Source organism: Phacochoerus africanus, chromosome 2 (assembly GCF_016906955.1).
Source record: "Phacochoerus africanus isolate WHEZ1 chromosome 2, ROS_Pafr_v1, whole genome shotgun sequence".
NCBI classification, from domain to species: domain Eukaryota; kingdom Metazoa; phylum Chordata; class Mammalia; order Artiodactyla; family Suidae; genus Phacochoerus; species Phacochoerus africanus.
This window is the reverse complement of record NC_062545.1, coordinates 237564674-237591218: the sequence shown is the minus strand read 5'-3', so window position 1 is coordinate 237591218 and position 26545 is coordinate 237564674. Positions and strand designations below refer to the sequence as shown.

The window sequence follows — 26545 nt, the reverse complement described above, 5'->3', positions numbered from 1 at the left end:
GGAACTCCTCATTTGTGTCATATTTTTGATTCAACATATAAGTGATGTCATATGATATTTGTCTTTCTTTTTCTGACTTACTTTACTTAGTATGAGAGTCTCTAGTTCCATCCATGTTGTTCCAGATGGCATTATTTTCATTCTTTTTTACGGCTGAGTAGTATTGCATTGTCTGTTTGTACCACATCTTAGTGTACTCATCTGTTGATGGACATTTAGGTTGTTTCCATGTCTTGGCTATTGGGAATAGTGCTGCAGTGAACATAGGGGTGCATGTATCTTTTTGAATGAAAGTTTTGTCTGGATACATGCTCAGGAGTGGGATTGCTAAATCATATGGTAATTCTATTTGTAGTTTTCTGAGGAACCTCCATACTGTTTTCCATAGTGGTTGTACCAGTTTACATTCCCACCAACAGTGTAGGAGGGATCCCTTTTTTGCTGCACCCTCTCCAGCATTTGCTTTTTGTTGACTTGTTAATGATGGTTATTCTGATTGATGTGATGTGGTACCTCATTGTAGTTCTGATTCGCAGTTCTCTAATAATTGGTGATGTTGAGCATTTTTTTCATGTTCCTGCTGGCCATCTGTGTATCTTCTTTGGAGAAATGTCTATTCAGGTCTTCTGCCCATTTTTTGATTTTTTTTTGTTGTTGTTGAGTTGTATGAGTTGTTGGTATATTTTGGAGATTAGGCCCTTGTCAGTTGCATTGTTTGCAACTGTTTTATCCCGTTCCATAGGTTTTCTTTTCATTTTTTTATGGTTTCCTTCCTATGCAAAAACTTGTAACTTTTGTTGATTTTTTTGTTTTTGTTTCTATTGCCATGGGAGACTGACCTAAGGAAACATGTGTATGGTTGATGTCAGAGAATGTTTTGCCTATGTTCTCTTCTAGGAGTTTGATGGTGTCTTGTCTTAGGTTTCAGTCTGTAATACATTTTATTTTTGTGCATGGTGTGAGGGTGTGTTGTAGTTTCATTGATTTACATGTGGCTGCCCAGTTTTCCCAGCACCACTTGGTGCAGAGGCTGTCTTTTTCCCATTTTCTATTCTTGCCTCCTTTGTCAAAGATTATTTGACCTTAGGTGTCTGGGTTTATTTCTGGGCTCTCCATTCTGTTCCATTGTATGTCTGTTTTTGTGCCAGGACCGCACTGTCTTTAATACTGTAGCTTTGTAATATTGTCTGAAGTCTGGGAGAGTTAAACTCCCTGCTTCCCCCCCGCCCCTCTCCCCAGTTTGCTTTGCCAACTCTGGGTCTTTTATGGTTCCACATAAATTTTTGGATTACTTTTTCTAGTTCTGTGAAAAATGTCATGGGTAATTTGCTAGGGATCACATTAAATCTGTAGATTGTTTTGGTTAGTACGTCCATTTTAATGGTGTTAATTCTTCCAATCCAGGAGCATGGGATATCTTCCCGTTTCTTTGAATCCTCTTTAATTTCCTTGATTAATGTTTTATAGTTCTCATCATATAAATTTTTCACCTCCTTGGTCAGATTTATTTCTAGGTATTTGGTATTTTTGAGTGTGAATTTAAAAGGTATTGCATTTTTTATATTCCTTTTCTAATATTTCATTGTTGGTATATAGAAATGCAACCAATTTCTGAATGTTAATCTTGTATCCTGCTACTTTGCTGCATTGATCAGTTCAAGCAGTTTTTGTGTAGAGTCCTTAGGGTTTTCTATATATAGTATCATGTCATATGCATATAGTGACAATTTTACCACTTCTTTTCCAATCTGGATTCTTTTTATTCATTTTGTTTGTCTGATTGTCTGTGGCTAGACCTTCCAGTACTATGTTGAATGAAAGTGGTAAGACTGGGCATCTTTGTCTTGTTCCAGATTTTAGCAGGAAGTCTTTTGGCTTTTCTCTGTTGAGTATTATTGGCTGTGGGTTTGTCATAAATGACTTTTATTATGTTGAGAAATGTTCCTTCTATACTCATTTTAGTAAAATTATCTTTAATGCTCTTTTTAAAATTTTATTTATTTTTTCCGCTGTACAGCATGGGGACCAAGTTACACTTACATGTATGCATTTTTTCCCCTCCCTTTGTTCTGTTGTGATATAAGTATCTAGAAATAGTTCTCAGTGCTCTTTTTTTTTTTTTTAAGTCTTGGGGAAATGCTAGGAAAACTACACATGGAGGTAAACAGATACTACTGCTTTGTGGGTTCTCCTTGTCCAAGTAAGCAGATTATTGTAAGAACTTTATTACTACTCTGTCTTGGTAGCTCTTTCATTTAAAGAAAGCATTCAGAATTTATTTCCTTTTTTTTTTTTAGTAGCCTTGAGGCCAGATGTACTGCCCAGAAGGGATGTTATCCACATAGGTAAGAGAGGGCAGCTGATACCTCAGGGAACCAGAACTGGAAACCAGGGAAGAGTAGAGGCTTGGGATGAAAAATGTAAACTGAGATAAATGTAAATACACAGCTGACTGAAATTGCTTTTTCCTTATCTGATGAACTAGTGAGTTAAGATGATGACTCAATTAAGAGAAGACCGGATTTTCTTGTCTTGGCTCTCCTGAGAAGCTGAGGTCAGATTCCTCCAGGAGATAGTGTTTGCAGATCTGAAGGTTGTTTGCTTTTACTGAGCTGTGGCCCTGGGAGCACAAAAGTGGACTAGTTTTAAGGTCACCCGATCGTGGTATAGTGCGAAAAAGTCAAATTTTAATAGGATTTTTGGCTACCTTATTTTTAAGTCACATTCCAGAAAATCACCCTTTGGTTCTTCAGAAAATCAAATGGAAAGGCAATTAAACTTTCCTGCAGGTTGCTGGGGAAGCAACGAAGTGCAAAGTTGATGAGCAGTGGAGTGTATCTCAGGAAACGTCTGCCCTGTGGAAAATACACCCCAGGCATCACTGAATGAGACTGAGAGCCTTTCAAAGGGTTTTAACTGTTGAAATGTTGAAATCGAAGATATCAACAACATTTATTTTAAAGGGGAAGTGTGTTCAAGAAAATTTTAAGAAAATCTCTGACTATTTTGCTTTATTTAGTTTGATTTTTTTTAGTCTGTCTCTATAAAACAGTGAGGTTGGAAAATCAATATTGGTTTATCTTTGTGCTTGATGGTTAGATAACAAATCAGTGATTCTCCAGCATAGATTAAAAATTATTTTTATGATATGTTTTGTATCGTAACTAAACAAACATGTCTTGTACAAATAGTTTTAAGATGGTTCAAAGATGTTATAGAAAAGAAATTCTCATTTAATTACATGGTTTTCAGAGCAAACTCTTGTAACCTTTGAGAAAGACTTTTACGAAGTCCAGAGCAGTTTGTGTACAATCCCCAGAAGATTTTCTTACTGGTATCATATATACTCAAGCATGAGGTGGAGATTTATCTGTTGAAGAAAATTCGGCTATAGCTTATGTACCTAACAGTTATCCTTCCAAAACATCAATAATAATTTAGAGTTAAATGCCAATCATTCAGTAGTAGCTGTTTAATATGTATCAAACATTAATTCAAGAAATGCATTTGCCATTGAGTGAACAGAAAGAATGCACTTATATCCCAGAATATGCTAATTTTAGGTGAAAAAATGAGCTCTTTTCTGGTACTCATGATTCTGTAGCATATTAAAACAAGTCATTGCGAGATTTTAATAAGACTCTAGAAGATCTTTATCTTCTCTAGAGGCTGATGGTGTGTTATCCGTGTAATGTAATATTTTAAATCCATGTGCATCTACATAAAATCATGTGGTTTAATTTGTTTTTGGAACTTTTGTAGATTTTCATTCCAGAAGTACTTCCATTGATTACTTCCATTATCCCTTCTCACCATCTCTGTGTAGGAGACTTGTGATCAACCTTAACCTAAAACAAAATGTTTTTCACCTATAGGATTTTGAAGAACGTATTTAAATCAACAAAATCTTTTTCTTTTTTTTTTCCTTGAGGAAAAACACAAAGCTGAGGGAGCCCTCAGTGACCTCAGACGTCAGTATTGAAACAGAGGTGGGAGATCTCCAGGTGACAATGAAGACACTCAAAAAGGTAGGTTTGTGGCAGCTGGAACTTGAGGGGTAACTTCAGTATCTCAGGGTCAAAATTATTAGCAACTAAAACCATATAGAATCATTGAAGCAGCAGATGGATCAGATTTCAGAATCAAATTGGACTCCTTGGTAGAAATTTCTTTTAAAGGCATGGAATTTCTTTTTTTCTGGTTCCAAGGGCAGCTTCTCTTTTGCATAGATCTAATAAATACTTCTGATCCTTTCAACAATTTCCATTAAACCTCAGTTTTCTTGCCTTGGTTTTTATCAACCAAGTGGCCATGTGTCCACTGGACTGTCTGCTTATGACAGTAGGGACACTGGCTTTCCTGGTCATATACCCCTACACCCAGCTTACTGCAGGGTACGTGTTTTCAGTGAATATTTATTAAATGAAATGAGTATATCTCTTCTCTGTGGAAAGTTCCAGAATCTAGAGGATCCCTGATCAGCAAGAAGTGGGAGAGAATCTGTAGAAGTGAAAGCAAAGCTGTGATTATTTTTGGTCTTTGCTGTATTTAGTTTCCAATAATTAGGGTCCATTTCATTTAGTAGGGTGCTAGTAGATGTTTTTAACAATAGACTCTGGAACCTGGAGAAAAGGGAAAGAGGGATTTGTAGCATTTGCTCATTTCCATGGTATAAATATTCCCACCATTACCTATTTCAAGCTACCAAGTTGACATCACTGAATGCAGAGTTTGGGAAGAGATGCTTAAAATAAATAGGCTGTCACTTGCTGGTACATGTTAGCTCCAGAACAGAACTGGATTCACTTTCTGCATATGGCGTGTCTCCAAACCTAATGGAAATATCTTAGCTAAAATGAAAATGGGTACTTATAAAATAATCATCCCTGAAAATGGCATGTGGACTTGGACACATCACCTTACTTTTCCGGTGGTTCCTATGATAACATTTAATGCTCCTTCCAGTGTTTATACTGAATGAGATTAGGTGACAACTGCATTTCGTGGGTTATTGCAGTTTAAAGCTGGAATTATTAAGAGTTTTCCTCAATATACTTCTTGGAAAGTTATTGTCAATGTCAACCTTATATCTGATTTTCAGAGGCCACTAGACCATACATACTATGTTTGTGTTACAGAATTTCCAATGGATCAATCCTTTGCTTTATGCTACATTTGCAGATGTTTCTAGTCAGTCTTATTTTCATGTCATCCCAGCTCTTTATACTAAGAGAATGTTTGCAAGAGGAGACATGGTTTCTTGCCTGAATACAGCATATGGTGAAGACCAAAAAGCACTGAAGAGTAAGAGTCAGGAGTGATGAGGCCAGAGTCCTTATCGAGACCATGCCAATTTCTGCCTGTAACACCTGGGACAATTGACTTCATTGTTCTAATCATTAGCTTCTCATCTGTAAAAGGAGAATAATAATAAAAGGTCCTATCTAACCATGATCACTGACATTTTATCGACTTTGTCATTTATTAAGGTCTTTTTCATAATTAAAAAAACTGAGTTCTCAAACTTTGAGGAAAGTGCCAGTTCCCCACTTGTACAGATGAGAACACTTAGTTCGAGGTTTAGTGACTTGTTCAAGGTCACTCAGTTAATAAGCAGTGGGTTGTCCATCTGTCCTGACCCAGGTAGTCTTTCTCATGTACACCTTTCTGCCTTCTCAATAGGGTTGTTCTGGGAGAGAGTAAGAGATGGTTTATGTGGGGGCACATTAAAAACTATAAAGGACTATTCAGAAGTTTACAAATTTATTATAACTGTCTTTACCATGTGCTGTTGGTTCTGAGAAACTCAGTCCCACCCTCCCCCCCCAGTTTTCCTTCTCTGGAATTGTCATAATCTTACAACTAATGGCTCTCTCTATAGTCAGCCACATGACAGCCTGCCATGTGGATACCATCTGGCAAGATGAGGGCCATCTAGTGTCAGAGAACTAAGATTTGATAAAATGTGACATATGTTTTGATCAGAGCATGAATATTCCATTACTGACATGTACAAATCTCCACATTTCCCAGGGTATGTAAACTGTACATGGGAAAGACATTTTCATTGTCCATGCTAGGGATGCTTCTGAGCTAGTAAGCAAAGCTCATGTGTGTATTTATATAATTTCATATATGTTGTCTCTAGCTTCAAATCATAGTTTTTATTGAGTTCAATCATGAAGTAAGCATTTCACCGTGAAGAAAACAGTTGATTTTTTTTTTTTTTGCCATTTCTAGGGCTGCACTGGTGGCATATGGAGGTTCCCAGGCTAGGGGTCCAATTGGAACTGTAGCTGCTGGCCTACACCACAGCCACAGCAACGCGGGATCCCAGCCACATCTGCGACCTACACCACAGCTCATGGCAATGCCGGCTGGGTCCTTAACCCACTGAGCAAGGCCAGGGTTTGAATCCACAACCTCATTGTTCCTAGTTGGATTCGTTAACCACTGAGCCACGATGGGAACTCCAACAGTTGATTTTGATACTAGTTTCTGCTTTTAAAAACCATGAACTCTAGTAAGAGGTGTAAAACATTCATAAATATGATACAAGGTAGAAAGTGTTAAATGCAGAGAAAAGTTTAGAGACTATAAAGGTCCAGGCTGATAAGCAACCTCCCCGAAAAAGGGTGGATTGCGTTGCTTGATAGTTGAATGGTTTGCCGCGCCAAAGGCTTTTCAGTAGTTTTAAAGAAATTCATGAAATAATAAAACCCCTTTTCAAATGTTTAAATTATTTAAAGCAAATTTTCATATCCTTATGGATTACATGTAGTTTAATGATTTATAGGGTTGTATAATGTTGAAATTGAAGACTTCTAGAATTCTCATATCTTTATGCAAGTATATTTCTAACCGTAACCAAATAAATTCAGAGTTAGTTTCTAAGTGCACAGCTTTTATCTGGTCTTTTAGCTAGATGAACAAGGCACACAAGTCAAATAGAAGATGTGGCTGCATTAAAAAAAAATTTATGACTTATCAATGGTAAGACCTATGTTTTCACTTACAGTAATGTATTTCCTGTTGGAATCCTGTTTCCTAAATAAAATCATGCTATGATTTCAGTGTTCAAGAAATAAAGCTTAAAGGAGAAATTAATACTACAGCTAGAAAGCCTTTGAAATACTTTTTTTTTGGTCTTTTTGTCTTTTTAGGGCTGCACCCATGACATATGGAAGTTCCTAGGCTAGGGGTCTGATTGGAGCTGCCATGGGCCTACACCACAGCTACAGCAATGCGGGATCTGAGCTGCACCTGTGACCTACACCACAGCTCATGGCAATGCTGGATCCTGAGTGAGGCCAGGGATCAAACCGGCTTCCTCATGGGTGCTAGTCGGGTTCGTTAACCACTGAGCCACCGACAGGAACTCCTAAATACTTTTAACCAAAGGTATTCTTTATGCAGGCTTTTCCCCTTAGGGATACCTATTGTTAATGCTTTTACTTACTTTTTGTTCAAAGCAATAATGGAATGGGCTTTAAACTTAAAATAGTTAACCCTGCATTCTTTTTGTTGTTGTTGTTGTTTTTCCTTTTTTAGGGCTGCACCCACAGCATATGGAAGTTGCCAGGCTCGGGAGTCGAATCTCAGCTGCTGCTGCTGGCCTACACCACAGCAACAGCAATGTGGGATCCGAGCCGAGTCTGCGATCTACACCACAGCTCATGGCAATGCTGGATCCCCAACCCATCTGAGAAGAGGCCAGGGATCAAACCCTCATCCTCATGATTCCTAGTTGGATTCGTTTCCGCCACATCAACAGTGGGACTCCCTTATCTATTTTATTTTATTTCCTCTGTAGAACAGCTAATGGGAAACTGCATGACAGTGATGACGGCCCAAGGAGTGCCCTCAAAAACAGTTAGAGCAAATTCAACAGGTGCTTGGTATGCAGTAGTTTTATAATGCATTTCGTTCTTTCTTGTACTAGAGTTTTTTTTGGTAAAAGTCATGTATTCTCTTAAAAGAGAACTTATGAGAAACCATTTCATGTAATAAAAGGAGGCAGCCTTTTCTCAAATTAAAAAGTATGTCATTCGTCTACAGAAATAAATGTCTAGATGTTAGCCAAGTCTTTGTTTAATGTTCCAGAAAACCAGAGAAAGATATATAAGGGATGACCTGGGCCCTGGAAAAGTTTATAGGGTAGTAGGGAGTTGAGATGTGCACAGATAGCAATAATAGAAGAAGTGGGAAATCTCAAGGAGGTACAAATAAAATACTGCCCAGTTGAAAGGAGAGAGGGTGCTTCTGGCTGAGGAATTTATTTAGACCTGTTGGATATTCTTTGTGGTAGTGAGATCATCAGAATGGAGCCCTTGGGCCTTAAACTCTCCTATAGAAACAAGCTAAGACTTGTTTGTAATTTTGAGGGCCTTCCCCCAAAATTTATGTGCCGGAAAGCTTCTTCCCCCACTTTTGGGGGTCAGCTTCAAGGTTAGGGTTTCAATGCTGCAGCTTTGGGTATGGATGAGTCAGCCACTAAGCCAAGTTATAGTTTACGAAGAGACAAATCCAAAGAAGTCCGGTAGGGTCTGGCACATCTGGGGAACCCAGGTGCCCCTTTATGGTTCATATGGTGGAGCTTGGACTTAAGACATGAGGAAGAGAGAGTACTGTGGGCGGTTGCTGCAGTTTTTTCCTTGATTCCTGGGCTTACATTTTCTCATGTTGGATACCAAACTTTTTATGACATGAGTAAATTAGTGTGCTGCAGTTTTAAAAAGGTGCATAAAATGTTTACATGGCCTAACAAAATAATACTTATGTATTTTATGTATTACAGCACATAAATAATATATCACCAAGAAATACAATTTCTAGAAGCAGTCACAAATTTATTATTTATTTATTTAGTATTTTCAGGGCTGTGCCTGTGGCATATGGAAGTTCCCAGGCTAGGGGTCGAATTGGAGCTGTAGCTGCTGGCCTATGCCACAGCCACAGCAACACTGGATCTGAGCCATGTCTGTGACCTACACTGCAGCTCATGGCAACACCAGATCTTTAACCCACTGAAAAAGGGGTTGAGCCTGCATCCTCATGGATACCAGTGGGGGTCGTTACCGCTGAGCCACAAGAGGAAATCCAACAGATTTAATAGTCATTCTCTTCACCCTCTGGGCTATAATAATACCTACTTACATTTTGTTTGAGTTCTGGATCAAAGCTAAAAGGAAAGTAAATTTCCCTGGAAATGAAATAAATAATAGCATATATTTTGAGCACTAATTTCTATTTTCCACTGTCTACTTATATTTGTGAAACATGAAACCTGTAAAGATTAAAGTAGAAGTGTTTCAGAGAGGGCAGAGTGATTTCTTTAAGATATTATCGTGACTTAGTATTTATATATATACATACACACACACACACACACACACACATATATATATATATATATATATATATACTCACCCTTACCTCATTCCTACTTATGTCTTCTTAGAAGTGGCCACAGTAAGAGGTGTTTCAGGAAAGCCAGTGAAAGTATTGCATGTGATGTTGTGGTATGTGCAGTGTATGATATTTAGACTCTTAGCATGATCTCTAAGTGTTTAATAGCTCAGTATAATATTATGTAAGCTATGTTCAAGGAAAAGGAAGCTTTCAGTTCAAGGAAAAGGAATTTCAGAACATAAAAATTTAGCTAGTAGATGTTTATGAGCTATTGTGTTAAAGGAGTCAGAGAGGCTTGCCAGAAGTGAGAATTTAGCTCTATTTCTATTAAATTAAGTGAAATATTGGCACTGCCATAGCTTGAGATCTAGCAATAAAAATACTTAAAAGACTAATTTCAGAGTATGTCAAAGTGTGATGGTAGAAGTGAGTGCATAAACTGCACCTTTCTGACTTTGTATTTTTGATGCCACTTTCCAAATTATGTTCCTTCCCTTTTCATTTGAGGACTTTTGGTCTAAAGAGTAATGCATGTAATAATGTGGTGATAGCAAAATGGTCAGGTCCCCTTTCAGGATGTTCTCTTTCCAGGGCTTATTAGTGATCACATTTAAGAAAAATTCTATCTGGGTAACATATGCTTTTATTACTTACTGATTTGTGAAATAAAAAATTTTAATGGTTTTTCAATGTACAGGCACCTGGCCACTCTGTTTTTGAGAAATAGATATTTTAAAAATATATCAGTATGATGCTTACTGGTATTTAAGATCAGTTCTAAGCAAATAGGGGAAAAGATGCATAACTGAAAATTATTTCAGAAATTTTACCATGATCCATTTTTGAAAAGAGTGAACACCATGAATAAGACTGATAGTACTGGACAAAGGGCTCCTTGACAGTAGGACTAAGGGACAAATTCATCACATCCCAGTGCCTCAGAGTGATATGAACATAGAACTTGTGTGCACATCACCTTGAACAGTAACTGGAGGACCACTGTGGTCCAGACTGATGTTCCCTTTGTGGGGGTCATTAGTTTGATAAGAAGTTAATATTTTCTTTTTGATTCTATTTTAAAAACGTAATAGTCATCAAATCACAAGAGGAAAGAACAATAGAAGAAAAAAGGGGAGAAAGGCAAGCCCCAGACAATTAACAATATGGCAATAAGAACATACATATCGACAATTACCCTCAGTGTAAATAAACTAAATGCTCCAAAAGACACAGAGTAGCTGAGTGGATATGAAAACAAGACCTGTATACTTGCTACCTATGAGAGACTCACTTCAGATCTAAAGATACACATAGAATTAAGGTGAGGAGATGGAGAAAGTTATTCCATTCAAATGGAAATAAAAAGAAAGCTGGAGTAGCAATAATTATATCAGACAAAATAGACTTTAAAAAAAAGACTTCCACAAGAGACAGAGAAGGACACTACTATTGATCAAGGGATAATTCCAAGACTTTATAATAATTATAAATATATATGCATCCAACATAGGAGCACCTCACTATATAAGGCAAATGTTAATGGACTTAAAAAGAGAAATCAGCAGTAACACATTAATAGTTTGGGACTTCAACACCCCACTTAAATCGATGGACAGATTGTCCAAACAGAAAATCAATAAGGAAACACTAGCCTTATATTACATATTGGACAAGATAAACTTAACTGATGCATATAGAGCATTCCATCCAAAATCAGAATGCACATTCTTTTCAAGTGTACATGGAATATTCGCTAGCATAGATCACACGCTAGGCTGCAAAACAAGTCCCAGTAAACTTGAAAATTGAAGTCATATCAAGCATCTTTTCCAATTACAGTGCTATAAGACCAGAAATCAACTACGAGTATAAATCTACAAAACCCACAAACATGTGGAGTCTAGACAGTACTAAACAACCAATGGATATCTGAGGAAATCAAAGAGGAAGTAAAAAAATGCATAGAGGTAAATGAAAACATGATGTTCTCAAAACCTACAGGATGCAGCAAAAGAGAGACGTTGATAGAGATACAGTCTTATCTAAGGAACAAGAAAAATCTCAAATAAACAACCTGACTTTACACCTAAAGCAACTCAAAAATGCAGAACAAACAAAACCCAAAGTTGGTAGAAGGAAAGAAATCATAAAGATCAGAGCAGAAGTAAATGAAATAATGATGTAGAAAACAATGGAAAAGATCAATAAAACTAAAGTCTGGTTCTTTGAACAGATAAACAAAATTGATAAGCCCTTAGCCAGACTTATCAAGAAAAGAGATGGTGCAAATAAATGCAGAAATGAACGAAGTTAACAACCAATACCACAGAAATACAAAGGATCATTAGAGACTACCATGGGCAACTGTATGGCAATAAAACGGACAACCTAGAAGAAATGGATAAATTCTTAGAAAGGTATAGTCTCCCAAGACTGTACCAGGAAGAAATGGAAAATATGAACAGACCAATTACCAGTCCTGAAATTGAATCAGTAATTAAAAATGTCTCAACAAACAAAAGTCCAGGACCAGATGGCATCACAAGTGAATTCTGCCAAACATTTAGAGAAGATATAACATCTACCCTTCTGAAACTATTCCAAAAAATTGCAGAGGAAAGAACATTTTTGAACTCATTCTTTAAGGCCACCATCACCCTAATACCAAAGCTAGATGAAGATAACACAGAAAAGAAAATGACAGGCCAGTATTGCTGATGAGTGTAGATGTAGAAATCCTCAACAAAATACAGGCAAACTAAATCGAGCAATACTTGAAAAAGATGATACATCATAATCAAGTGGGATTTGTCCCAGGGATGTAATTTTTCAGTATGGAAAATCAATCAGTGTAATATATCACATTAACATATTGAAGAATAAAATATACTATTATCTCGATAGATACAGAAAAAACTTTTGACAAAATTCAACATCCATTTATGATAGAAACTCTTCAGAAAGTGGGCTTGGAGGCAACATACCTCAATATAATAAAGGCCATGTATGACAAACCCACAGCTAACATCATACTCAGTGGTGAAAAGCTGAAAGTATTTCCTCTAAGATCAGGGGCAATATAAGGATGTCCATTCTTACCACTTTTATTCAACATAGTTCTGGAAGTCTCAGTCACAGCAATCACAGAAAAAAAACAAAAGAAATCCAAACAGGAAAGGAACAAGTAAACCTGTCACTGTTTGCAGATGACATGATACTATACATAGATGCCACCAGAAAACTACTAGAGCTCATCAATGAATTCAGTCAAGTTGCAGCATACAGAACTAATATACAGAAATCTGTTGCATTTCTATACACTAACAATAAAGTATCAGATAGAGAAATTAAGGAAACACTCCCATTTATCATCATATAAAAAAGAATAAAATGCCTAGGAATAATCTACCTAAGGAGGTAAAAGACCTATACTTAGAAAAGTATAAGACATTGATGAACAAAATTGAAGATGATACAAACGGACATATTACCATGTTCTTGGATTGGAAGAATTAATATTGTTAAAATGACCATACTAGCCGAAGTAATCTAAGAGCCAGTGCAGTCTGTATCGAAACAGCAAAGACATTTTTCACAGATCTAGAACAAATTATTTTAAAATTTGTATGGAAACACACAAAAAATCCTGAACATCCAAAACAATCTTGAAAAATAACAGAGCTGGAGGAGTCATGCTCCCTGACTTCAGACTATATTACAGAGCTGCAGTAATTAAAACATCATGGTACTGGCACAAAAACAGACACATAGGTTAACGGAACAGGATGGAGAGCCCAGAAATAAACCCACTTATGGTCAATTAAAGTATGACAAAGGAATCACAAATATATAATGGAGAAAAGATAGTCTCTTCAATAAGTGGTGCTGGGCAAACTGGATTAGGTACATGTAAAAAATGAAATTAGAACATTCTCTAACACCATGTATAAAACTCAAAATGTATTAAAGACCTAAATTTAAGACCAGACATAAAAACTGTTAGAGGAAAACATAGACAGAACACACTTTGACATAAATTGCTGCAATATGTTTTTGCATCTGCTTCCTAAAACAGAGGAAATAAAAGTGAAAATAAACAAATGGACCTAATTAAACTTAAAAGCTTTTGCACAGTAAAGAGGACCATTAACATAACAAAATGAATGGGAGAAAATATTTGTAAATAGTATAACTCATAAGGGGTTAATATCCAACATATATAAGCAACTCATAGAACTCAACATTAAAAAAACAACCAACCTGATTGAAAAGTGAGGAGTGGATCAACTGAATAGACACTTTCCAAAACAAAAATGCAGATGGCCATCAGGCACATGAAAAGATGCTCATAATTGCTAATTACCAGGTAAATGTAGATCAAAACCACAGTGAGATATCACCTCACATCTTTCAGAATGTCTGGCATCAAAAGAATACAAATCACAAATGCTGGTGAGGATGTGGAGAAAAGGGAACCCTCCTACTGTGTTGGTAGGAATGAAATTGGTGCAGCCACTGTGGGAAATGCAGGTTTCTCAAAAAACTAAAAATATAACTACATATGATTTAGCAGTTTCACTCCTGAGTACATATCCAAAAAACCCCAAAACACCCAAGTGTTCTTAGCAGTGTTATTGACCATTGTCAAGATATGGAAACAACCTAAGTGTCCATCAGCAGATTAATGGATTAAGAAGTTGTGTTATGTGCATATGTGCATGCACGCACACACACACACACAAGAATATTACTCAGCCATAAAAAAGAATGAAATTTTGCCATTTGCATCAGCATGGATGGGCTTGAAGGGTATCATGCTAAGTGAAAGAAGCCAGTCAGAGAAAGACAAATACTATCTGATATCTCTTACATGTGGAATCTAAAAAATGTAACTAGTGAGTATAACAAAAAGTTGACTCAGGTCCAGAGAACAAACTAGTGGTTACCAGTGGGGAGAGGGAAGGGGTGAGGGGCAATGTAAGGTTAGGGGACTAAAAAGTACAAACTATTAAGTATAAAATAAGCAGTAAGATACATTGTACAATACAAGGAATACAGCATATATTTTATAATAACTATAAATGGAGTAGAACCTTTAAAAATTATGAATCACTCTACGGTACACCTGTTATTTATAGCAACTAGAGTTAAAAAATTAAAAAAAACTTGAGGTCATCTTTAATTTTATTGCCTTTGTGGCCTCGTTGGATTTTTAACTTGTTTATTTGTTTTAGTTTTGTGATTTTTTTCTAAGAATTCTACCAAAAAAAATAACTTTTTATATTTTTACACATATAATGGAGATATTCTTTGGACATATAAGAATAGTTTACTTTTATTTTTTATTTATTTATTTTTGTCTTTTTGCCTTTTCTAGGACCACTCCTGCAGCATATGGACCGGCTAGGGGTCTAATCGGATCTGTAGCAACTGGCCTATGCCAGAGCCACAGTAGCGTGGGATCTGAGCCATGTCTGTGACCTACACCACAGCTTATGGCAATGCTGGATCCTTAACCCACTGAGCAAGGCCAGGGATCAAACCCACACCTCATGGTTCCTAGTCGGATTTGTTAACCACTGTGCCATTACGGGAACTCCAGAATAGTTTAGTTTTAAAAGAGTATGTGTATAAGTTGAGTTTGAGGAAGTTCCCATTGTGGCTCAGCAGTAATGAATCTGACTAGTATCTGTGAGGATGTGGGTTTGATCCCTGGCCTCATTCAGTGGGTTGGGGATCTGGTGTTGCTGTGAGCTGTGGTGTAAGTTGCAGATTCGGCTTGGATCTGGTGTTACTGTGGCTGTGGTGTAGGCTGGCAGCTGTAGCTCTGATTTGACCCCTAACCTGGGAACTTCCATATGCCACAGGTGTGGCTCTAAAAAGCCAAAGAAAAAAAAAAAAGTTGAGTTTGAGAAAGTCTAGTCTATAGCTATATTTTAAATTTAGATTCTGGATTTCTTGTTGTGGTGCAGTGGTGAATGACCTACCTCTCTGTGTGGTGGCACCTGTTTCATCACCAGCCCAGTGCAGTGGGTTAAAGGATCCAGCGTTACCACAGCTGTGGCATAGGTCATAGCTGCAGCTTGTATTCAGCTCCTGGCCTGGGAACTTCCGCATACCATGGGTGAAGCTTAAAAAAAAAAATTAGATTCTCTGTGTTAATGTAGTTGATTTTTCAATTCAGGCTTTTCCCCTCCTTCATTTCCTATCAAAAATATGAATAGGTTAAAAAATACTGTCTAATGGTGGCATGGAGATGAATTTGTACTATATTAGAATGGTTTCCTTAGGCTCCTTATATACTGACCTAAAATCAGTTTCAGAAGGGAAATTTCATACATGATGAGACAAACAAATGAAACCAAAAAATGCACACAAGCATGCACACACAGAGCCAGCTAGCTAGGTAGATTAAGATATGGTGTGAGATTCCTATCCTAGGATAAAGATTTTATAATTGAGCAACATATTTAAACAGGGTTTGGTGGTTAAATTACCTTTTTAGTTAATTTTAAACATTTGCTAATGGCACCAAAATATTTTTTACTTCTCAGAGTTACATGGCTTACACCTGTATTTGTGATTACCCTCTTTTCTAAGAACAGTCATTTCTTACTATTTCTCCTATCTGGAGACCTAGGTACCCTACCTCTTTCTGATGGCATCATATTTAGACAGTGCTCAATGTATAGTGAGGACTAAATAAGTTGTAGCCCTCGTTTTTATTTCAGTATGGACTTAGATTCTTTTGGGAATCAAATGGAAAAGCAAAAGTAAATACAGAAGTACACAGTTTCTTTGATTCTTTGATTCTTCTACTTGACGTTAATTTCTACTACTCTTAAAACATGTTAGAGTTTCCCAGGTGGAAAGATCCAGGGATGTTCTAGCCTTTGTATGAGGCACCTGCCTGTGAAACCTCTCCTGTAGGAATCTTTCCAGACACGTCACCACTTAGTGGCAGAAAACTCATCTCAGATGTCAAATCACTCCAGGGCCACACATTTCTAATTGCCTGTCATTTCTCACCATGTTGATTAGAGATGTGACTCCCAGAAAAGTTTATCTGTTGGACCTTATTTTGTCTTGTGCAACCTGAGAGAATGTATTCTTCCCATGTCAGCTCTTCAAGTATTTGAAGAGAGAAACCGTTACAACTGAAGCCGAGTACACTGAACCATTATTCAGACCTGAGGGTTTTACGTCTCACGTCATCAGTTTTGCCTTTCTCATCTGGGTTCTCGGCATCCCTTTTCAGGAGAGATATTATCCAGAAATGGACACAGCCTTCAGAATGTGGCCTCATCACATCCGAGTAGAAAGGTTCACATGTTCTGTATACATTTTTCTTAACACAACTCGAGATTGCATTCATATCTGGGCATTCTCACTCTTTTTGTTTCAGGAAATAAAGAAGGTGATTTTTTAAAAAAGCCTCATTTATTAAATGTTTAAGTGTCTTTATCTTAATTGATTGTTTCATAGTATGAATGCATACTGCTCTCAGTGCTTTATTTACCCTGATGCTGGATCATGGACTACATTGTGGCTCTTGGCAAGAATGAGCACATTGTTAGTCTTCCCGATTCCATTGCTATGTCATCTGAGCATCGCCAGTCCTTAGGTTCATTGGTCCTCTCCTTTGTCACCAGGTCATCCCGCAGTTCCTAATGGATGAGGACTGTGACCCGCTGGCCCTCTATGATCCCATGTGGAGTATGAATTGTGATGTTGACAGCCTGCCAGAGAGCTCCTTCGATGCGGCTTGTCTACCTTGAGGGATTCCAATGAGCATGACTTGGAGGTGGGCACCAGCACCAGAGGGGGTTCCAGAGGTCACATGGTACACAGGAGAGCTTTGAGGGTGATGCTTCAGATGCAGACATAAGTTCTGAAATCACTGCTCTCCTGGGCCTGATCTTCAGTCAAAATGCATGTATCACCCTGTTTGATGTTTATCTGTCATGACTGTTGTTTTAAAGGTCGGGTGTATGAAATACAGGAGAAGGTTTTTCTCTACCAAGTTAGGAAAAACTCTCATAGATTTCCTTTTGGGGCCACTCTGTTTTATAACAGCATTGCCTAAAGAGTCAGGTGCATGTTTTTCTTCCTTTGACTTCATGACATAGCGATGTAATGAAAAACTTTGTTGTTTAACAACTGACCTTAGTATAAGGGATCAAGGTGTGGTTTCTGTCCTGGACTGGAAGCCCTAGGGGGCTACTAGCTCTTCTGGAAAACCCATCGCATTTTCACCACAGGTGGGTGGTTTTGGAGACACTTAAAAAAATTTTTTTTATTAAAGTATAGTTGATTTACAATGTTCTGTCAATTTCTGCTGTACAGCAATGTGACATAGTCATATGTGTGTGTGTGTGTGTGTGTGTTCTTGGAGGCACTTTTGTCAACAGTGTTCATTTTCATGCCGTATAACTTACTAGGGAGAAAGCTGGCACTGCCTTTGTCACCCACTGTGGCTTCCTTCCCCTACACAGGCATGGTGGGTGATAACCATAAACCTTCTGGCTTGCAAAAGGCTTAAAAGATTGTGCTGGCTGGGGATGTCATGGTGGGGAAGTTGAGTTTCCTTATGAGATGTTATGAGAATGAATTTTGAGGCAGTACAAGTGCCACCCTGAGTATGGTTCCTTTTTCACTGGATAAAGGGAAAATGACCTTCTTTAGCTCAATGGTATTTTCTTTAGGGATTATATACACAGATCTCTTTCTCTTTCTCTGTATAATAAGTATATAGGTAGCTGTGTATGTATGTGCATGCATATGTGTGTCCTTGCCTATAGAATTGTCCTCCTCTGTTTTGGCTAAGGCCTAAATTTGGGAAAGGAAGACTAACAAAGGACTTAGGTATCTACTTACCCAGTGAGATCAACCAAACCAAGTTTAGAAGTCAGAGAAGACAGATTTATGCAGTAGGAACTATGGATACACAATAAACAAAGTATGGAAATTATTTCAAGTATCTTCTCTGACCACAGTGGCATGAAACTAGAGACCAATCACAGGAAAAGAAACGAGAAAAAACCTACTACATGGAGACTAAACAACACGCCACTAAAAAACCAATGGGTCAATGAGGAAATCAATAAGGAAATTAAAAAATACTTTGAGACAAACGATAATGTAGACACAACCACTCAAAATCTATGGGATGCTGCAAAAGCAGTGCTCAAAGGGAAGTTCATAGGAATACAGGCCTTCCTCAAAAAAGAAAAATCTCATTGACATCTTAACCCACCACCTAAATGAATTAGAAAAAGAACAACAACAACAAAAAAACCCCCTAAAGTCAGCAGAAGGAAGGAGATCATAAAGATCAAAGAGGAAATCAATAAAATAGAGATTCAAAAAAAAAAATAGAAAAAAATGAGTAAAACCAAGAGTTGGTTCTTTGAAAAGGTAAACAAAATTGACAAACCTCTGGCTAGACTCACTAAGAAGAGAAGAGAAAGAACCCAAATAAAATAAGAAATGAAAAAGGAGAAATCACAATGAATACTGCAGAAATACAAAAAACCAAACAAGACTTCTATGAACAATTTTATGCCAACAAATTTGACAATCTGGAAGAAATGGACATCTTTCTAGAGTCTTACAGCCTGCCAAAACTGAATCAAGAAGAAATAGAGCAACTGAACAGACTGTTAATTAGAAATGAAATTGAATATGTCATAAAAACACTCCCTATAAATAAAAGTCCAGGACCAGATGGCTTCACAGGTGAATTCCACCAAACATTCAAAGAGGAACTTATACCCATCCTGCTTAAACTTTTTCAAAAGGTTGAAGAAGAAGGAACACTTCCAAAGACATTCTATGATGCTACCATCAACCCTAATTCCAAAACCAGACAAAGATACCACAAAAAAGAAAACTACAGGCCAATATCTTTGATGAATATAGACGCAAAAATTCTCAGCAAAATTTTAGCCAACCGAATCCAACAACATCAAAAAGATCGTACACCACGACCAGGTGGGATTCATCCCGGGTGCACAAGGATGGTTCAACATACGCAAATCAATCAACGTCATACACCACATTAACAAAAGAAAAGTCAAAAACTACATGATCATCTCAATAGATGCAGAAAAAGCCCAACATCCATTTATAATAAAAACTCTCACCAAAGTGGGTATAGAGGGAACATTTCTTAACATAATGAAAGCCATTTATGTCAGATCCACAGCAAATATAATACTCAATGGAGGAAAATTGAAAGCCTTTCCACTAAAATCTGGAACAAGACAGGGATGCCCACTCTCACCACTGTTATTCAACATAGTATTAGAAGTCCTAGCCACAACAGTCAGACAAACAAAAGAAATAAAAGGCATCCAGATAGGAAGAGAAGAGGTAAAACTGTCACTGTATGCAGACGACGTGATACTATATATAGTAAACCCTAAGGACTCAACCCAAAAACTACTTGAACTGATCAACAAATTCAGCAAAGTAGCAGGATATAAGTTAACATTCAGAAATCAGTCGCATTTCTGTATACTAACAATGAAGCTTTAGAAAAGGAATATAAAAACACAATACCTTTTAAAATTGCACCCCCCAAAAATCAAATACCTGGAAATATACCTGACCAAGGAGGCAAAGGACCTATATGCTGAGAAGTATAAAACATTAATCAAGGAAATTAAAGATGTAAAGAAATGGAAAGATATTCCATGCTCCTGGGTTGGAAGAATTAATATTGTAAAAATGGCCATATTACCCAAAGCAACCTATAGATTCAATGCAATCCCTATCAAATTACCCATGACATTTCTCACAGAACTAGAACAAACAATGTAAAAATTTATATGGAACCACAAAAGACCCAGAATTGCCAAAGCAATCCTGCGTAACAAAAACCAAGCAGGAGGCATAACCCTCACAGACCTCAAGCAATATTACAAAGCCACAGTCATCAAAACAGTGTGGTACTGGTACCAAAACAGACATACAGACCAATGGAACAGAATAGAGAACAGAGAAGTAAACCCAGACACCTATGGTCAATTAATCTTTGACAAAGGAGACAAGAACATCAAATGGGAAAAAGACAGTCTATTCAGCAAGAATTGCTGGGAAACCTGGACAGCTGCATGCAAATCAGTGAACCTGGAACACACCCTCACACCATGCATGAAAATAAACTCAAAATTGCTTAAAGATTTAAATGTAAGACAAGACACCATCAAACTCCTAGAAGAAAACATAGGCAAAACATTCTCTGACATCAACCTTATGAATATTTTCTCAGGTCAGTCTCCCAAAGCAACAAAGATAAAAGCAAAAATAAACCAGTGGGACCTCATCAAACTGACAAGCTTTTGCACAGCAAAGGAAACCCAAAATAAAACAAAGACAACTTACAGAATGGAAGAAAATAGTTTCAAACGATGCAACTGACAAGGGCTTAATCTCTAGCATATACAAGCAACTTGAACAACTCAACAGCAAAAAAGCCAACAACCCAATTGAAAAATGGGCAAAAGACCTGAATAGACATTTCTCCAAGGAAGATATAAGATGGCCAACAAGCACGTGAAAAAATGCTCAAGATCGCTGATTATAAGAGAAATGCAAATCAAAACTACCATGAGATACCACCTCACACCAGTGAGAATGGCCATCATTAATAAGTCCACAAATAACAAGTGCTGGAGGGGTTTTGGAAAAAAGGGAACCCTCCTGCACTGTTGGTTGGAATGTAAGCTGGTACAGTCACTATGGAGAACAGTATGGAGGTACCTTAGAAATCTATACATAGAACTACCATATGATCCAGCAATCCCACTCTTGGGCATCTATCCGGACAAAACTTTCCTTGAAAAAGATACATGCACCTGCTTGTTCATTGCAGCTCTATTCACAATAGCCAGGACATGGAAACAACACAAATGTCCATCGACAGATGATTGGATTCAGAAGAGGTGGTATATATACACAATGGAATACTACTCAGCCATAAAAAAGAATGACATAATGCCATTTGCAGCAACATGGATGGAAGTAGAGACTCTCATCCTGAGTGAAGTTAAGTCAGAAAGAGAAAGACAAATACCATATGATATCACTCATATCTGTTATCTAATATACAGCGCAAATGAACCTTTTCACAGAAAAGAAAATCATAGACTTGGACAATAGACTGTGGTTGCCTGGGAGAGGGGGAGGGAGTGGGAGGGATTGGGAGCTTGGGGTTAACAGATGCAAACTATTGCTTTTGGAATGGATTAGCAATGAGATCCTGCTGTGTAGCACTGAGAACTATGTCTAGATATTTACAATGGAGCATGACAATGGGAGAAAAAAATTATGTGTACATATATGTGTAACTGGGTCCCCATGCTGTACAGTGGAAAAAAAAGTGTGTTGGGAGAACTGACAATTTAAAAAAAAAGTTAACTGCTCAAGGAATTTACATTGCAAAGGAGGGAAATGAATGAAAAACAAGTAAAAAAAATGAGGTTTGGGAGAGGTGTACTTTTACAAATGGTTGATAAAGTGATCTTATTGGTGGCTATTTCGCCATTATGGTCAAAATCATAGCCAAGTATATGTTCCCTTCTTCACAACAGAGTACATGGGTAGTATCTCTTAGAACAAGAAAAAAGCAGTGTCCTGATTTCCCAAATTTGCACAGTAATCAGAAAAAGGTAAAGATATGCAAATTATCACTTATTTTTCTTCATCTAAAGAGTTATTTTGATAACCAGAAATGGTGGAACAGATTGATCACCCTCTTCACAATAGGTGTCTTTATAAATTGATGGTTCCCTGTTATACCCTTCAAGAGAAGTTAAAAACTCACTTCAGTTTGATTCATAAAAGGATTACAATATTTGGTTCAGTTGTTAGCATGGTGTATCTACTCTATACATGTATGTACACAGTATATACCTGGGTATATAAATAGACTTTTTTTTTAACACAACTATTTTTAGAAGAGTTTTATTTTATTTTATTTTTTTACCACCCAGTTTGTTTATTTTTATTTTTTTACAGAATAAAATACATATATTTAAACGCAATTACATTCACAGAGATTATTATATCATGGATCTTAAGAAACAGATTAAGTTACTCCCTCAGGAGAAGTGGAATGGAAAATATGCTGAGACAAATAGGAAATTTATTCTATACTTTATCCCATTTTGTATGGCTTTCATCTTTACTATTTAGTATTATCACATTTCAATTTTTCTCTAAAAATTAGCATTATATTAAAATTGTGTATATTATGCAACTTTATAAAGTTATATTAAAATTGTGTATATTATGCAAAATTTATAAAGAAGAAAGCCTTATATACCATTAAATATTTTATAGCATAATAAAAAGAATAACTTAACTGGTAAGAATAACAAAAATAATACACCCTCTGAAAAGAAGAAAAATATAAAATGCATAAATTGGTTAAAAAATAGTGTAACTATATAAATATGTCCTCACAATTTGTTGCATCTTATTGATTCTTCAATATAGGTATTACACCATTCTAGGTGATGTGATAAACAAGACATTATAGACCTTACATTGTACCATGGAGAGAAATGGTTAGTAATAATACAATTGTAGAACTGTATTATTTAATTGTACAGTTGCATTATTTAATTATAATTATCATAAATTCTATGATGGAGAGGAAATCAGAATCAGATCTAAGAAGACTTCAGCATTCTAAGAATGATGTCAAATAACCCCCTTCATGGTGGATTATGCGCTTTTTTACTATGAGATATATTTCTTCTTCAGAGATTCCTTGTTTGTGTATGAATTGTAGATTTTTGGTTTGCAGTTATTCTGAAGTTTTGATATGAGTCTATATGTATATGAGATTGTTTTAAGTTGTTGGTATCTTAATTGCAAGTTCATTTCTAGTGTCCAGTATTTGTACCCACCTCTTCTCATGATTTCTGATTTTGGTGGTATAACTATTCATGGATGATTTCATACCTTTACTGGTGAGCTTTGTCATTTGTGGAATTTTTGTTCCCTGTTGCGGCCTTTTCTTTTCTGCCTAGAGAAGTTCCTTTAGGATTTGTTGTAAGGCTGGTTTAGTGTTGCTGAATTCTCTTAGCTTTTGCTTATGTGTGAAGGTTTTGATTTCTCCTTCAAATATGAATGAGAGCCTTGCTGGGTAAAGTAATCTTGCTTGGTTGGAGGTTTTTTCCTTTCATCATGTTAAGTATATCATGCCACTCCCTTCTGGCCTGCAGAGTTCCTGCTGAAAAATCTGCCGATAACCTTATTGGGGTTCCCTTGTATGTTACTTGTTTCTTTTCCCTAGCTGCTTTCAAGATTTTCTCTTTGTCTTTAATTTTGGTTAGTTTGATTAGTATGTGTCTTGGCGTATTCCTCCTTGGGTTTATTTTATATGGTACTCATTGTGCTTCCTGGATTTGAGTGAGTGGTTCCTTTCCCATGTGAGGGAAATTTTCGGCTATTATCTCTTGGAATATTTTTTCTGTCCCCTTCTCTCTCTCTTCTCCTTCTGGCACCCCTATAATACGGATGTTGGTGCGTTTAACATTGTCCCAGACTTCTCTGAGACTGTCTTCATTTGTTTTCAATCTTTTTTCTCTTTTCTGTTCTGCATCTGTAATTTCCACTAATCTATCCTCCACCTCACTTATTCGTTCTTCTGCCTCCTGTATTCTGTTGCTCGCTGCTTCTAGTGAATTTTTTATTTCAGTTATTGTATTTTGCACCTCTTCTTGTTTAAGCTTTATATCTTGTATCTCATTGGTCAGTGATTCCTGTAAGTTATCCATCTTTGCCTCCAGTTTATTTCCAATGTCTTGCATCATCTTCAGCATCAACAGTCTAAAGTCTTTTTCCTGGAGGCTGAAAATCTCCTGATCACTTAGCTGATTTTCTGGGGTTTTTCCTTTCTCCCTCATCTGGGTTATAGTCCTTTGTCTTTTCATTTTTATAGGTTTTTGGTGTGGTGACCTTCTTACAGATAATAGAGTTGTAGCCTCTCTTACTTCTGATATCTGCCCCCCTGTGGCTGAAGTCAGTATGGGGGCTTGCTGTAGGCTTCCTGATGGGAGGGGCTGATGCCTGCCCACTGTTAGGTGGAGCTGATTCTAATCCCTCTGGTGGGTGGGGCTTAGTCTCTGGATGGGATTAGAGGCAGCTATGTACCTGAGGGGTCTTTAGGTAGCCTGTTTACTGAGAGGTGGGGCTGTGATCCCACCTGGATTGTTGTTTGCCCTGGGGCTTCTCAGTGCTGACTGACAGAGGGTGGGGCCAGATTTTCCCAAAATGGCCACCTCCAGAGAAAGGCACTGCTGCTGAATATTCCTGAGAACTTTGCTTTCAATGTCCTTCCCTCACAACAAGCCACATTCACCTTTGTTTTCCCAGGATTTCCTCCAAGAACTGCAGTTAGGTTTGACGCAGATTCCCATGGAGACCTCACTCTGCCCTGGGACCCAGTGCATGTGAAAGTCCGTGTGCGCCTTTTAAGAATGAGGTCTCCGTTTCCCCCAGTCCTGTGGAGCTCCTGCACACAAGCCCCACTGGCCTTCAATGCTAGATGCTCTGGGGGCTCTTTCTCCCAGTGCCAGGTCCCTGCACATGAGGGTTTGATGTGGGGCTCAGAACTCTCACTCCTGTAGGTAAGTCTTGGTGAACCAGTTAGTTTTCAGTCTGTGGAGCTTCCCACCGGGGAGGTATGGGGTTGTTTATATCACACAATCGCCCCTCCTACCTCTTGATGTGGCCTCCTCTTTTCCTTCTGGAGTAGGGTGTCTTCTTTAAGGTTTCTGGTCCATTTGGGTGGAGATTGCTCAGCCTTTAGTTGTGAATTTTGTTGTTTTTAGGAGAGCAGTTGAGCTCCAGTCCTTCCATTCTGCCGTCTTAATCCTCCAAGAATCTAGACATGTTTTAAAATTGATTTTATTGACGTATAGTCGATTTACAGTGTTAATTTCTGCTGTACAGCCATGACTCATTTATACATATATATACATACATATATATATTCTTTTTCATATTCTTTTCTGCTGTAGTTTATTTTTTATTTTTATTTTTTGTCGTTTTGCAATTTCTTGGGCTGCTCCTGCGCCATATGGAAGTTCCCTGGCTAGGGGTTCAACTGGAGCTGTAGCCACTGGCCTACGCCAGAGCCACAGCAACGCAGGATCCGAGCCATGTCTGCAACCTACACCACAGCTCACGGCAACACCAGATCCTTAACCCACTGAGAAAGGCCAGGGATCAAACCCGCAACCTCATGGTTCCTAGTCGGATTCGTTAACCACTGTGCCACGATGGGAACTCCTTCTGCTATAGTTTATCAGAGTTTATTGAATATAGTTCCATGTGCTATACAGTGCAACTTTGTTGTTTATCCATCCTATATATACTAATTTGCATCTGCTAATCCCAAACTCCAATCCTCCCCTCCCCACTCCTCTTCCCCTTGGCAACTGCAAGTCTGTTCTCTATGTCTTTGAGTCTGTCTCTATTTTTGTAGATACATGTAGGCATATTTATGTACATGCACGCACATGCAGATCTAACAGTCCATCTAATTATGTGGGCAAAGAGGACATGGCTTTTCCTTTTATTCATAGATTAAATCCTTCCCCAAGTCAGCTAGCCTGCGGACATGCGTCAGCTTGCACATATGTGGTCTGACTTCTAATTCGTGTGTGAAGGTCACTGTCCTTGAAGGCCAGGTTCATTCCTCTTGACCTCGCTGAACTTTGGCTCATTAGCTCTTGTCTCTTTTAAAGAGGGCTTGAAAGTAAAAACCGATGGAATTATTTATGTCATCCTCTCCGTTTTCTGTTTCGGATTTGTTCTTTTCAGGAGTTGGTTTTGAAATGAAGATTCTCATTGCAGATGGAGAGAGAAGGGTACTGCTACTCTGGGATGTGGCTGGTCAGGAGAGGCAAGTGCTATTCATAGTGCTTTGGGTGCTGCTGAGATTTGTGCAGACAAGCCATGTAAAAAATAAGCATGGTTGGAGTTCCTGCTGTGGCTCAGTGGGTTAAGAACCCAGCATTGTCTCTGTGAGGATGCAGCTTCGACTTCTGGCCTCGCTCAGTGGGTTAAGGATCCAGCATTGCCATGCAATGGTGTACATTGCAGACGCAGCTCG

General features: G+C 37.7%; 1 pseudogene; it reads left to right on the top strand.

Moving 5' to 3' along the window:
• The window catches only part of LOC125120831 (ras and EF-hand domain-containing protein-like), a 61890-nt pseudogene that overhangs the window by 16763 nt on the left and 18582 nt on the right, over window positions 1-26545 (top strand).